This window comes from Hyalella azteca, unplaced genomic scaffold (assembly GCF_000764305.2).
Source record: "Hyalella azteca isolate HAZT.00-mixed unplaced genomic scaffold, Hazt_2.0.2 contig13555, whole genome shotgun sequence".
NCBI lineage: Eukaryota > Metazoa > Arthropoda > Malacostraca > Amphipoda > Hyalellidae > Hyalella > Hyalella azteca.
Window position 1 is genome coordinate 1 of NW_025943473.1, and position 13,940 is coordinate 13,940.

Below are 13,940 nucleotides of genomic sequence, written 5' to 3' on the forward strand. Positions count from 1 at the left end.
TGTCTTAATAATGAAAATTTGACCCTGTTACACGCAGTTTGTGGTTGGGTCTCTGACGCCAAGTCCCACCTTAATGGAAGACGCTGCTTGAGCACATTGAATGAGACATCGTGGGATGTAAGATGGTTTAGTTTATTGATATTGATATTAAAATGTAGGGGGAGTACGGAAACTGCTGGTTGGGGAGGAGAAAACTTGAACCACATTGGGGATTGATCGGAAAGAGCTTTGGGAAAAGGTCGGTCGTGCCGTGGCAGCTCGTCTCGTTACAGCGCCAGGGTCGGCCAATTATCGGCACAGAAACGAGGAGGCCTACGGGGGCAGCAAAACCTGGCCTTTGTCTTGCCTTAAATCTTCAAATACGTACGCCTTTTTAAAGCTATTGTCTTTTGTGGGGAAATGAACGGCTGTCAACTCGACAGAATTTCGGAAACCATCGTGGATGAACATGTTGGAAAAAGTTATTATTTGAGAGAAGGTTGAGAAGAGGTTAAATTGACTATTTCAAAATATTGAGTTCAATAATTATTTTGAGGAAACGGCAGTTTTAAAGAAGCGGAGTGGACAACGAATTTTTATAGTAATTGCATTGATAGTTTAATTACTGATCGAGGTCTTAAATCAAAAGAGATGAGAACCAAACAAGCTGAAAACGTTACTTAATATTAACCATTCTTTTGATCGTCAAGAATTAGGAAATCATTTTCATCGGAATGAAAATAAACGTCAGACTTTTAATAATCGTCTTGATGAAAACAATCTTCGGAAACGCGTGGCATTAGTTTAATTTGTAAACGGCTTTTCACTATAATACTTATCAAGTATGCTACATTACCATTATATGTAGATGCGGTTCATATGACTCCCATGAATAAATCGTAACTTTCAAATTTCGCTCATTATATTTTGTTCGTGGCACAAATAATTTGCTTTCAATTATGCGAATTATTATTTTTTTCACTAAAAGTGTAAAGAACTTCTTACGTGCTTACGTTACGTCCTATACACCGCATTCAATTAACAACCTGATATGTTAAATTGGAATTTCAATTTTAATCGTTGAGAGTTGCCTTACCAAGAACTCATAAAGAGTTCACGAATTACATTCCCTCAATAATATAGTAAGCCCAATGATGCTAAAAGACTTACCTTCGTTCCTTGCCATTTTGAACTCTAAATTTGCCGTTTAATTTCAAATCTCGGAAAATGTTCCCGTCAACAGAAACCGCCGTGAACTTGAAGAAGAGTATTAATTATTTCCTTATGCTAAAACTTTCAGTTCAGAAATTCGTTTAACACAAGCATCATTGCCCAGGACAAATAAAGTCTACTTCGATCGCATTAGCATAGTATGCTACTATACTCCAATTTTTCACTTGCATAACAACGTTATAGTTACGACATCGCACCCAAACACATTTTCAAGCAAAATTAGCGCCTTTCTTGACTGAATTCATTCCTGAGATGACCAATATGCAAAGACGAATAATGCAAAAAAATTATCTTGCGAGTACAAATTGTGAACACCCTAAAATTGTGCGTAGAGCTTCTGGTCTCCTAACCAGTAATAAAGATCATGTTAAAACGTAAACAACAAGTTAATCCTTATTTAAGTGTAACGATTTTCTGAAAAAATGATTCCGTGTTTCGGTGCGAACGCCGCATTAGAAAATTCCATATGAATTCTGGCTTCAGGTCCTTGCAATAAAAAAACTGGAGGGCGGGACCGCCGACATTAATTAGTTCATAAGGTTTAATTAAGGAGTGATTATCGCAGCGTGAGGTCGGCGGCGGGTGATGATCACAGCGTGAGAGTTGACGGCGGGTGATGATCACAGCATGAGAGTTGGCGGCGTGTGATGGTCACAGCGTGAGAGTTGGCGGCGGGTGATGATCACAGCGTGAGATTTGGCGGCGGGTGATGATCACAGCGTGAGAGTTGGCGGGCGAGATGATCACAGCGTGAGAGTTGGCGGCGGGTGATGATCACAGCGTGAGAGTTGGCGGTGAGAGATGATCACAGCGTGAGAGTTGCCGGCGGGTGATGATCACAGCGTGAGAATTGGCGGCGGGTGATGATCACAGCGTTAGAGTTGGCGGCGGGTGATGATCACAGCGTGAGAGTTGACGGCGGGTGATGATCAAAGCGTGAGAATTGGCGGCGGGTGATGATCACAGCGTGAGAGTTGGCGGTGAGAGATGATCACAGCGTGAGAGTTGGCGGCGGGTGATGATCACAGCGTGAGAGTTGGCGGCGGGGTCATTTTTTTAGCATAAATAAACAACACAAGTTCGTCTTACTTGGGTTATGTAATTCATTGTTATTCAGCAATACTAATGCTGGAGTTGCAGCTGTTGAACTCTGCCTTATTTTTTCTCCTATAATCTGTTTCTTAATAAAAATAAGTGCTTCTCACGCAAACCAATTCCTGTTACTTTACGGGTATCAAATATCTGTTAGAATATTTACTTGAAAAGTATTCTTCTCAAAGCTCAGCGCAGTTCACTTTATTTCCCTCCACGCATTTTGAACTCCCAAATCATTCAGAACAATAACTTATTATGAAATTTTCCGTGGCAAGCTCGCCAGAGAAACTTTCATGGGGATCGACCGTCTCGGCAAATTCCCTAAGGAAATATTTAGGCAGCACTGGCTTCATAATGAGAAAAAAAAGTCCCTTGACGCATTATTTGCCGCCATAGAGCCTCGAGCTTCACTTCTAAGACCGCCATAAGGGGAATATTTTTCTCTTGAATTACTTCGTCAATATTTTACAAAACCAAATATTCCAACCACGATACTGGATGAATAATTCTGCTATATAAGCAGCCAAATGACATTTTTTGTTTGAATAAATGCTCGTGAATTTCATATTTCGTCTAATTAAACGCATGTAATAAGTATAGGATTAAAAAGATATACATAGAACCTCGAATGATTTTGACGGGCCGACATTGATTTATTGTGAACATATTTTTGTAGCGATAGAAAGAACCAATATAAGTTGAAACTATTGACAAAACTAGAATCAGAGACAATTTTGCGATTATCTGGAAGGGTTTAGTTGAAGATCTTTTTTCATTCTAATGAAAAAGAATTCTTTCGCAAACTTACTGCATTTAAATTTAATGTTCAAGAACACATTCTGTTGCATAGACTTTTGGATCAATCTTTCCTCCTGTGATGGTGTGTCAAATAACAAATTAAGCAGTTGACCGTGTATAGGTTTCACTCCCACAAAAAATCAACAATGAATATTGTTGCATTGCAAACCATCAATGCAATGTTGCATATTGCAAACCAATCGAAGACCCATAACCGTTTGGATGATTTTTTTATTAAATAAACTTGTTAAATAAAGCAAAATGAAACTATACCTTCGAGCAATCATTCCTCTTCAATTTACTAGCAAGAAAAAGACTTAAATGTTCAGTAAATTTGAATAGAAAGTCTCAGTAAAGCAGATTCTGTGGCTCTGGTGTGCACGGTACGATCTTCTAATTGAGATTGATCTGAGGCAGCAACGCTGTGAGCGCCCTTCACAGAATGGGTTTGGATTAAGATTTTCAAACCCATTTGAACAATCGAAGCTCCGGGTTCTCAAACAAAGAACGTTCTGGATTGGTGCAAGTATGCGCGAACGCGAAGGGTTTTGGATCGCGGGAATTTAAGATTCCTTGAGAAATAAGAGGCATAGGAGTGGATTTGTGTGCCGAGTATATGGTGGGACGTCGCAGATACGCTCATGATTTCCATGAAGGAAGGAACCTAACCTAAATCTCACCGTGCCTGGAGAGTTTCATTGGACGCTTGGTGAACGGATATTGCGCTCGAAAGAAGGTTCCTAATAGCAAGTGATTGGGACGGGATATTGCATGGTCATGTGTTTAGGGACCGTCTTATGAAATGGCCTGGCAAATTTAGAACAATTTCTTTGAAGGGTTCCCGATAACTCTCACAACTCAATCTACGTCCAAGCGACCAAGTCAATCTTTTTTCAATACATAATTATGCAGATGCATGGACGAAAAAATCTTGGTTTTAGGGAAATAATGGAAATCTGTCTTAGAAATTTTGTAATTCACAGGGTGGAAATATTGTGCGTTCTCGGCACTGTTCATTAATGAATGTCAGTATCTCGTATGCATCCACGAGACCTCGCTACGTGAAGTAAATGATGTAACGTCGCCATCACTTTTTTAAAGTTCGCCAAAGTAAATAAGTATTTCTACGCAAATGTTAGTACTGAGTTTTAAGCAGAAACTGCAAGGCAATTTAGCATTAACAAACTATGCAAGTAAAAAGTGTACGATGCAAAAAAGACTTTGACTCAGCAGTATTCCTGAACGGTTTTAGAAGAGTTTGAGGTGGTTATTTTTATGCCTTCTCAATGGCAATCCAGATTACTGAAGACGTTTCTCCTGAACACGCCCACGCCAAGATGACTTTTCATTAAATAAATAAGTGGCTTAACATCAGGAATTGTCGTGATCTGTGCATGGTAAACTGAAATTAGTGGGAGCATTGACCTCTCGGCCACAACATGGAAGTATTAAATTAATATTAAATTGAATTTGAAATTAGTTATTGCATAGTTGCTGTTTTAATAAGAATAGTAGAGTTATTTAGCATTTATGATCATTGGGTATAAAAATTTATGGTAATTGCAAAAAAAATAATTTCAAGTTATGAACCGCTAATTTATATTCTGTAATTTTTGGGCAATTTGAAAATAAATATGCAAGATTGAAATAAAATAGTCAACAATTATAAAAAAATTTCAAATTCATCTCTTTGGTTTGAAAAAAAGTTCAATAGCAAGATACTCACAGAACTATGAAAGAGTGCAGCAAAACTTGAGTAGCTAAAATTGTTAGTGATAAAACCCTACCTGCATGATCAATAAGTTCGCTATATTACCTGCAAAATTTTTTTTATGTCGCAAATATCCTCAGTTCGTGGATATACGTAAATTGGGTGTTGTGAAACAATGATAAGATCCCATGCCTCCCAAACAAAAACGATTTCAGTCTGAACATTTTAAGCTATCAGCTAAATGGCATAAGTGAAACCTGGCTTTGTGATCATAGAGATACATCGAGGATTTTTTAATACGTAGCCACTGGCTAATGGCGCTTAACCATGTAAGTGATAACCATGTTCTCTGGGCTACAGGATGGGTTCATTAAGATAAGACCGGCGACAAACTAGAGACGGATGCCCACGCAAGCGCGGCCTTTAAATTAAAAACGTTTTCTTCTAGTTACAGTTTTTTCCTTCAGAAGATATTACCAATTCGTCTTATTTTTATTCTAAAAAATTAGTTTATTGTTCTTGAATAGTTCCTTTCCGATGCAAAAATAAAAATAGGTATCACAAAAAATATCACAAAAGTATATATCACAAAAATAGATAGAGGACATGACGAGGTTGTTTACAATATCACAAGAAAGTCATGACTTCGACACCCTCCAAGCTTGTCCAGTCTGTGCACCGATGAGTGAAGAGAGGATGACTCTTCACCTGTAAAATGAATTTTTTTTCTTGTTTATTTTGTGAATAATAATAATTATGTTCATTCTACCCAAGTAGACGATCCTCTATAGGCGGGAAAGCGTAATTTCAATAACAATTATTGAACCTTTTACTTCTATTAAATATATTTTTATCCTTCGATCTGAGCGCGAACAAGCTATACATTCATTCTCGACACTATAGCTTTTCATTGAATAATTTGGTTTTCACCTGCACGACTTATATGTGCGGCGCTCATTTATTATGAGTGTTGCCAATTGATTGTAGAGATTGCCAGCCAATAATTCAAACGGTAAACATTACTGCTTTTCTCGTCTAACACGTGCGCACAATTCACTATGTGTTAGTTGAGGAGCATTTTGAATGATTTATAAGGTGATTGCTTCTAACACTAAATTGATTCGAATTATATATCATTGAAATTAATAATATGAGACAGGCTTGGAATAATACTGTAAAATCATACATTAATGTACCCTGTACTCACATACTAATAATTCACTAATACTTTTTCAACCGAAATTCATTTATTTTTCTCTATCAATTCTGTTGCTTTCTGCTGACGACCTCCTAATGGCGGTGCTCAGCAGCTGTTAAATCGAGGTCATAAAATATTGCTTCTCAATTCCTCCTAACTAATAACAATTACATGTACTGTGTATAAAATAAACATAAATGAAACATCTAGCGCAATCCAATGATTCATGAGAAAATGTTTAATTCGTTTTAAAATTAAGTACCCTGTTTCATAGCTCCAAACGTGGAAGATTAATTTGACACACTACTGAAAAAACTAAGTAATTAAAAAATTTCCTCTGATAACAAACAAATATAACAAACTTTATGCTTAGCAAGTGATGAGGATTTTTCTAGCAGTAATTTTCCACATTTTTAGGATGAGAATAAGTACTTTATTTTCATTTGCTTCATTAAAATAATTTTTCGTTTCAAAACGAATAACTTCGAGTTGTGAATCAGGGATAGAGTTAATCGCTATGAATATTCACCAGCAAGTCACCAACGAACTCCGTTCAACAACATCGGTATTTATGGTGGGGCATTTTAAACTCGCTCATCAACGCTCTATTGACAAAAACTGATTCTCGAACGCCATAAAAATTGATTATAGCCATGAAATCTGCCCGTCTTCAATTCGATCGCAGTTAATACGGAGAATTAGTTCTTCTAGGACCATAAATACGCTGTGCTTTAAGAACTTGCATTTCTTGACACCGCGTAAAACCTTTTATCTGTTGTTGCTACCGCGCGCGAGTGTCATTTATTTAAAGTTGAATGGAGTCTGAAGGCAATTTATTTGGGGATGCAAGACTCAGAGGCCATGTAGCGCGCCATCAAAGTTAATCCCGTGCCCTTAATTTTATTGCATTCCGAGAAGGGCTTCTATAGCAGTGGCTGGGCGACTGAGGGCAGATGTTGGCAGACGGCCGCCTTCATCCAGTGTAGATACTGAGATGGTCTCATGCAGTATATAAAATATAAGGTATGACAGGAGTGGTTGGGTACATGTATGATCTATGAGTGAGTTTTGATAATCACAACTTGGTCACGGCAATAACTTGATTTAATTTTCTTAAAAATGACAACGATTTACAAAGCTTCTCTCATGGGGCTCGTTTAACACAGTGAATTTTGTATTCTCAAGAATCAGCACGCATAAAAGAACTCAACATAGCAGGCAAGTCATCAATTCATATTTCCAAGAAGTGCCGTCTGCCGTCTGAGCCGGTCCATCGCGGCTGCAATGGTCCGTCGGGCGGTGAAGCGAATGCCTGAATGAAGCTATTATATTGCGCTCTCTAATCTGTCCAGCCTCTTCCAAATATCGTACGCCACAAAAGGGAACTCGGGGCAGACCAGGCCACTCACCTGCCAGTAGAATAGCATCTAATCGTAATCGCATTCTCTGGGCACAGGAACCAAACAATATACGGGCGGGATCTTTCTCTTGGTTATCGGGGCTGCCGCAGAACTTTCTGCATGGTCCTCGCAGGACTTTCTTCGCAGCACAAGGTGCTCCAAATGGGTCCTTCATTTGCTACAAAGACGTCATTCAGTCTCGTTGCCGGCCAGCCTAAACTACGCCGGTGGTTTCTTTCTCGCATATATTACCTCTACTAATGTCATGCACCCGACAGCGGTTCCGATGTCTGCATGCACAACGAGAGATAGATTAATGACGCCTAAGTACTCGCATCTTCAACCTTTCATAACTCAATAGCTCGTAACTCTAATATAAATACTAAATGAATTATCGGCAGCCGCTCACTTGGTCGGCCACTCCTGATTCGCCAATGATTATAACAGTCTCGGCGAGAGGCATCCGGCAGTTGGTCCCGCTCATAAGCCCTCATGCGGGAGAGCAGAGCGCGACAATAGCAGGTGATTGCGACCACCGCTCGTTTCTTGTCACTCGTAATGAGAGGAATAACCGTGCCTACGAATAGCGCAAAGATACCGACGTGCATCGTTACGGGATGCCGACGCGCATCAACATATCCATCGTTCAGACGAATATTCTGATTTGATGCCAAGAAAAATAATCTTCTCCTTGGTGGCCACAGCGGCAGTGGCGATTCATCTGAGAGATACATTGCGCCTCCGACGAGTGAAATACAAGCAGATTAAGGCACTGAGTTCGTTTTAACGACTGCGATTCCCTTGCCCACGACACGTTGGCTTGAGTGGTAAACGTCAAGAATACCCATCTTGAAGTGAGCTATGGCAACCCACTTCTCTATGATCGAAGATGAGTGGCGCAGTGATGCATTGAGGTTATGTCATCTCATTCTATTGATGTAGTGATTTGAACTGTGTGCTCTGTGATGTAAGTTGAAAGCAGAAGAGATTGTCACTGTAAAAGTGCGCACGTACTATATACGAATGTTGGATTGATAAATGTATAGTCTACGTCTAAAGAAGGAAAAGTATGACGAGAAAAATGAGCAGACCAACCAGTTTCGATGGCAAAAAGGCTGATAGCACAATAAATGCTCTTAAGCGGCTTCCGATGATTGTGAAAAATTTTGCTTCCTCCATGCTCATTGAAAATTAAATAGTTCTTAGTCAATAGAGTGAATTAGTTTACCCCTATTCCACTCCTGAATTTCAAGGCAAAGTCGCTATATGAATCTCATGCGAAGATTGAATTTCGGCGTGGAAGTCACGCCTCGTTCGTTTGGGACACGAGGCTTGTGCAGCGTCCCTCAACGATTGTGTTTGTAACGTTTAGACTCGAGCAGCAGAAAGATCCTTGGGCAGCGCGATTTCACAGGTATCTCTCGAACGAATCTTCTGAAGGGATCTTCCTGAGACCGATGGCGAGTAGATCGAGCAAGAATGCGATCTCGGTTCCTGAAACATGCGTCACTTAAGAGGAGCGTCACCAAATACGTCTTCGGATATTTATGGGCCTCTCAGAATTAAGTGTCTCTGACCAGAGGAAGCGAGAGGTCGCTCTGGCCGCAGGCCTAAGCAAAGTTCGCATCATGCGATAGGCGAATCGCGAGAGCTGAATTTGAAGAATCGTTTCAGATATTCTCCCGTTGTGTTGAACTGGAAGTTAATGCAGTCATGATCTTGCATGCGATGTAGCTTAGTTTGCAGCATTGTCTCATCAGTTTCGAAAACTAAACTTAATTATCTATTTGAAAATTTGTGCCCCTGTACCCTTTTATTAGTGTAGCCATTGAACAAATGCGTTCTCATTTACTTCGAGTTTTATCCACGCACGCTTTAAGTTGGTGTTACCTTCCTAGTAAGTCACCGACATTCCTTTAGTTTTATGGGTTGAAGGCAGAGATTAGAAACGTGATCATTTAAGAGCCCATGATGGTGTATGAGGCGTCAACTCTAGCAGGTATCACACGAACTAGCCTTCATTTAGTCTCCATTGTCGGCACACTTGAAGATCGCCTCCAGACAGCCGGGCACTACGGCTATAAACCGCGTCTTGACCAAACCCAGAGTGCAAAGATACCTTTAAGTGGGCTGTAAATGCTGTGAGATTTGCCTTCAATGCCCCATAGCTATTTCTGTGTGCTTTTCTAGCATCAATGTTTTAATGTTTTGCGATACGGACGTACGACTTAGCATTAAACTTATGCGCAATGCTTTAAGTTAACTAGAGGCATAGACTGGATGTCTCATGAATTTTGAATTTCTGGCGCATTATTCATTCCTTAACTTTATTTCAGTATATTCCTATAACTTATTCAATTGGAAGCACATGTTTACTATAAACTATGAATCAAGGCATAACAATTCACAAATTTTTATTTGCATGAATTTTGGTTAATTGTACTGCGCGCTGCGTTCCTTAGAGCGTTCCTCGTGCACTATGATTTGTATGTACGTTTCAAATGAGCTGAAACAACTCACATTTTCAAAATACGAATGCAATATACAACACAATACGAATTCTAAATAATCGTGAAATTTTAGCTTGTTACGACAAACGTTCGGAACTCTCCTCTAAAAATGGTTTAAATGTTTAAGCAATTTTTCATTTTATAGAATATTATCCATGCTTTTTTAAACATTCTTTACAATAAACTTATTGGAGGTCATATGTATGGATAAGATGATAGTTTTTTGTCACTGTTCCGGCGAATATTTCCCTTCCTTGTGCTACGTACAGCTGGTCCAGCAGGTGCAGTGGTCAGCTTTCACTGGCAGCTGGCTCGACCAGTACAACAAATTATGTTTTTTACTTCTAGCAGTAAAGCACTCAACTCACAAAGTGTTTATTAGCATGCAGTCTGACGTGCAATGAGAGTGAAATTAGTTCTAATTGTGAGTAATAGCATAGCGGCAGCGTATTCTTCCTTTCACTGCACCATACTTTTGCCATCAAAATAGAATCTCATCATTTATAATGTGAAGAAATTTGTTTGTGTCGGCAAAACAAAGATAAGGCGTCAATTACGCTGAATGTTTTAACGACAATAATTATTTGTATCTTAAAATACAGCACTTTAATCGACGCTACTTTTATGCATTGTATACATTAAAAACAGAGCATCTATATAATTTATGAGACGATCAAAATCAGCAAATGCTTACATTTACTTCATCAAAGGGTTATCCTTTGGTTTTGTTCAGTAATAAAATATTGGATTCTCAACAAGCTATGTTTTTAATGTTTTTGAATTACATGTCTATATCTACTTCCTTGTATGCCATTCAAAATTTTGTATCAATTTCTTTATACAATTTCAATAACCCCTATTTTCAGTTTCAAGGAGAGCTTTGAGATATATTATTATCTTCGCTGAAGATCGAGTCCGTAAAAGAATTACAATTCGATTCCCTTTGTCAGTGGTCAAGTCATTAATAAAAAGTGACTCTTAATACTTATTTTGCTATAAGAAAAAGAGTCTTTTTTCATTTCGTGTCCAAGCGAGCTTGCGCGTGGACACGCAAATATCAAGAGGAGCAAAACGGAGCCGATTAGACCGGCCTCTGTACGCTATTTGGGCCGCGTCTCCAGCACGTAAAATTGCCCAAGAATTCCCTTCTTTTCGTGGTCATCATAAGGCTTGGGGCTTATTTTTTCTGCGGGTTTTGTGTGGGACAAGCGGCATCTGGTCCCTAAGCTCAATACCAACACACCCTGAGGGGTCGCGATTTATTAGAAGAGCGATGGCTTGTACGCGCAACAATGTCCTTTTATAAAGAATTATTGGAGGGTTTAACGGCGTCATTGTTGCTTATAGACACGCTTACCATACAGTTTGCAACGCCGATGGAATATGTAAATGCAACATTGTCTGGAACGCGCATGGGCTTTCCTTTAGCACAAGAAATGTTCAATCAGTGATTCATATTCTAGACAGTGAGTTTCGCTCGAACTTTGCTGACCTTATGAGCAAATGTCCTTGAATTGTTTGATCATAAGTACCATAATAAGCGGATTTTTATTACCAGGTAGCTTCAATACGATTCCGAAGTGATGCACTGCCCAAAAAGTAGTTGTGAAATTTTCAATGCCGAGACATTATTTACGCCACTTTGGCTGTGAATAAAAAAACAGCAGAGTTTGTTGCTGGTGGAATTTACATAACTAATCCCTGGACCTGCCCATAAAATGGAAATACCAAATACAATGACAAAAATAAAATAGTTTAACAAAATTTTAATAAAATGACAAATCACGAATAATAAACAAATCGAACTGACTATACTGAACACAAAGTATAGGATTCTAAAGGCTTTGGACCTGCATGCATCTTACGTTGGTTTCCGAGAGGTCTTTAAAGCATAACAAAATTGAGAAATTACGGACCAGGTAATAGGTCATCTGTCTAATGAGGCTCTGAGACGATAGGCATAGAGGCCGTTAAAGCGCTGGGTTGATGGTTCTCCGCAAAGAAATAAATAACTCATCAAATAGGCAGGGGATTGAATAAATTGTATGGTTCAGAATTTGTATGCTAATTATAAATTATGTAGCTCACAACTGTTTTCTCAACAATTTTTAAGGTTTTATAAATAGAAAATTTCATACACATTTTTTAGTTTACTTATGGAGATATTAGTCCTTTTTACAATTAGCAAGCTCCAAAATTACTAAAATTTATCACCACGTTTTTCTTAGTTTCGCTTCGTGTCTGTCTGTCTGTCATCAAAAATTCAAACCTTAATTTAGAGCACTTCTATAGATCCTAGAAACTTGAAATTTGGCATGCATGCTAATGCTGCCTAACAATTCAAGATTTGATCATCAGAAGTAATGATTAAAAAATATTATATATTTTTTAATTTTAAAACACCCTAAAAATTCACGGTTGGGAATCGAGTTTTTTTGTCGCTAAATTTTACAATTGCTAAAATTGCTAAACTAAAGGGTAGATAATAAATAAATATGAAAACATTTTTTAAAACCACGTTTTTCTGGTGGTTACGAAACTAAAAACAATTAAATAAAACAAATAAAAAAACTTTTAAAAACCACGTTTTCTTCACGAATAAAAAAGAAAAACATTTAATCTTACATAACATTACATAACATTTTACATAACTTTAATGTTATGTAAGAGTAAATATTTTTCTTTTTTGTCCGTTAGGAAAACGTGGTTTTTAAAAATGTTTTATATATATTTATTCCCATTAAACTCAATTTATGTCTAAACGGTGTTGATGCATTTGTTTGTTATTGCGTTGAATTAACGGGTAATTTAAGTCCACTTGATTGCGCAATGCACAGCAAAGTTTCGCGTGGATTACTTGTTATTCGTTTGTCTTTTGTTGCACAGAAGTTAACTTGATACAATCCTATTTTATATACAATCCTATTTTTAATATACAATCCTATTTTAATACAATCCTATTTTTGAGGACCTGTTGCGGAGAGTTAGTGTTTATTTGGGTCAACCAATCTTGTGGAAATCTAAAATCGAATGCTTAAGGAAGAATGCTTAAAATTATTTTACTTCATTTTGTTGTAATGACCATAGTTATGAATATTATAGCTAATAAGGAATGCTTCATTGAAGCATATTTTCTTTAATTATGCGTTTATTTTTGGTGCATAATATTTTCCTCGTGCACTTTATAAAATTTTCGAAACGCTCATGCAGTAGAATGCTGTAAAACCATCCATCCATCTGCTGTAAAACCCGTCTTCTCAATGCATTTAATGCACTCAAAAAAGTGAAAGGGTTATATTGTCAAAATAGTGACACGCTTGCTGCGTGTAGAACTGCTATGTCATTCTTCCGGGCCAAACTGAGTCAAACGACCCACATAAGGGTAAAAGTGCATAACTATTTGGACAAAATCTCGTTTATTTCTCTGAGTGTTCGTCTGAATCCTATTACGCGACCTAAGCATTGTTTTTTCTCAACGATTGCTGCGAGTACAGAAAGATTCACGGAAACTTTCTGTTCTTTAAGCTCAATAAAAACTAGTAAATATCTCATTGCAATGTAAATTACTTTGAAAAACTGGATTTTTGTGCCACTTAGTTTTAAATATGACATCGGACAAATGATGGCCTCCATTGGCCTGAATGCATCTTGGCAATGCATTCAGTTAGTCGTTTATCGAAGTTCCATTCAACTCGCTGAAGCATATTGACGGGTATGTTTGCGATGTCTTGGCGTATGTTATTCTTCAAATGAGGTCCTTGGACAGTCATTGTAAATAATATATTTAAGATAACCCATAAAAAACACTTCTAAATGTGTTCACACACGTATCAATCGATTTCCGATCAAGAATCCGACCTGAAGGACGAATACGGAACCGAGTACGGAATGTTCGTTGACTAGAAATAAAGGAACAGCCATTAGAAAAGTACGCATTGACAGCAAACAAACGCTACTCATGTTTCCAATGCAGTGTGGCAACTGAATAGGCAAGGTAAAAAAAACTTCATGACCTT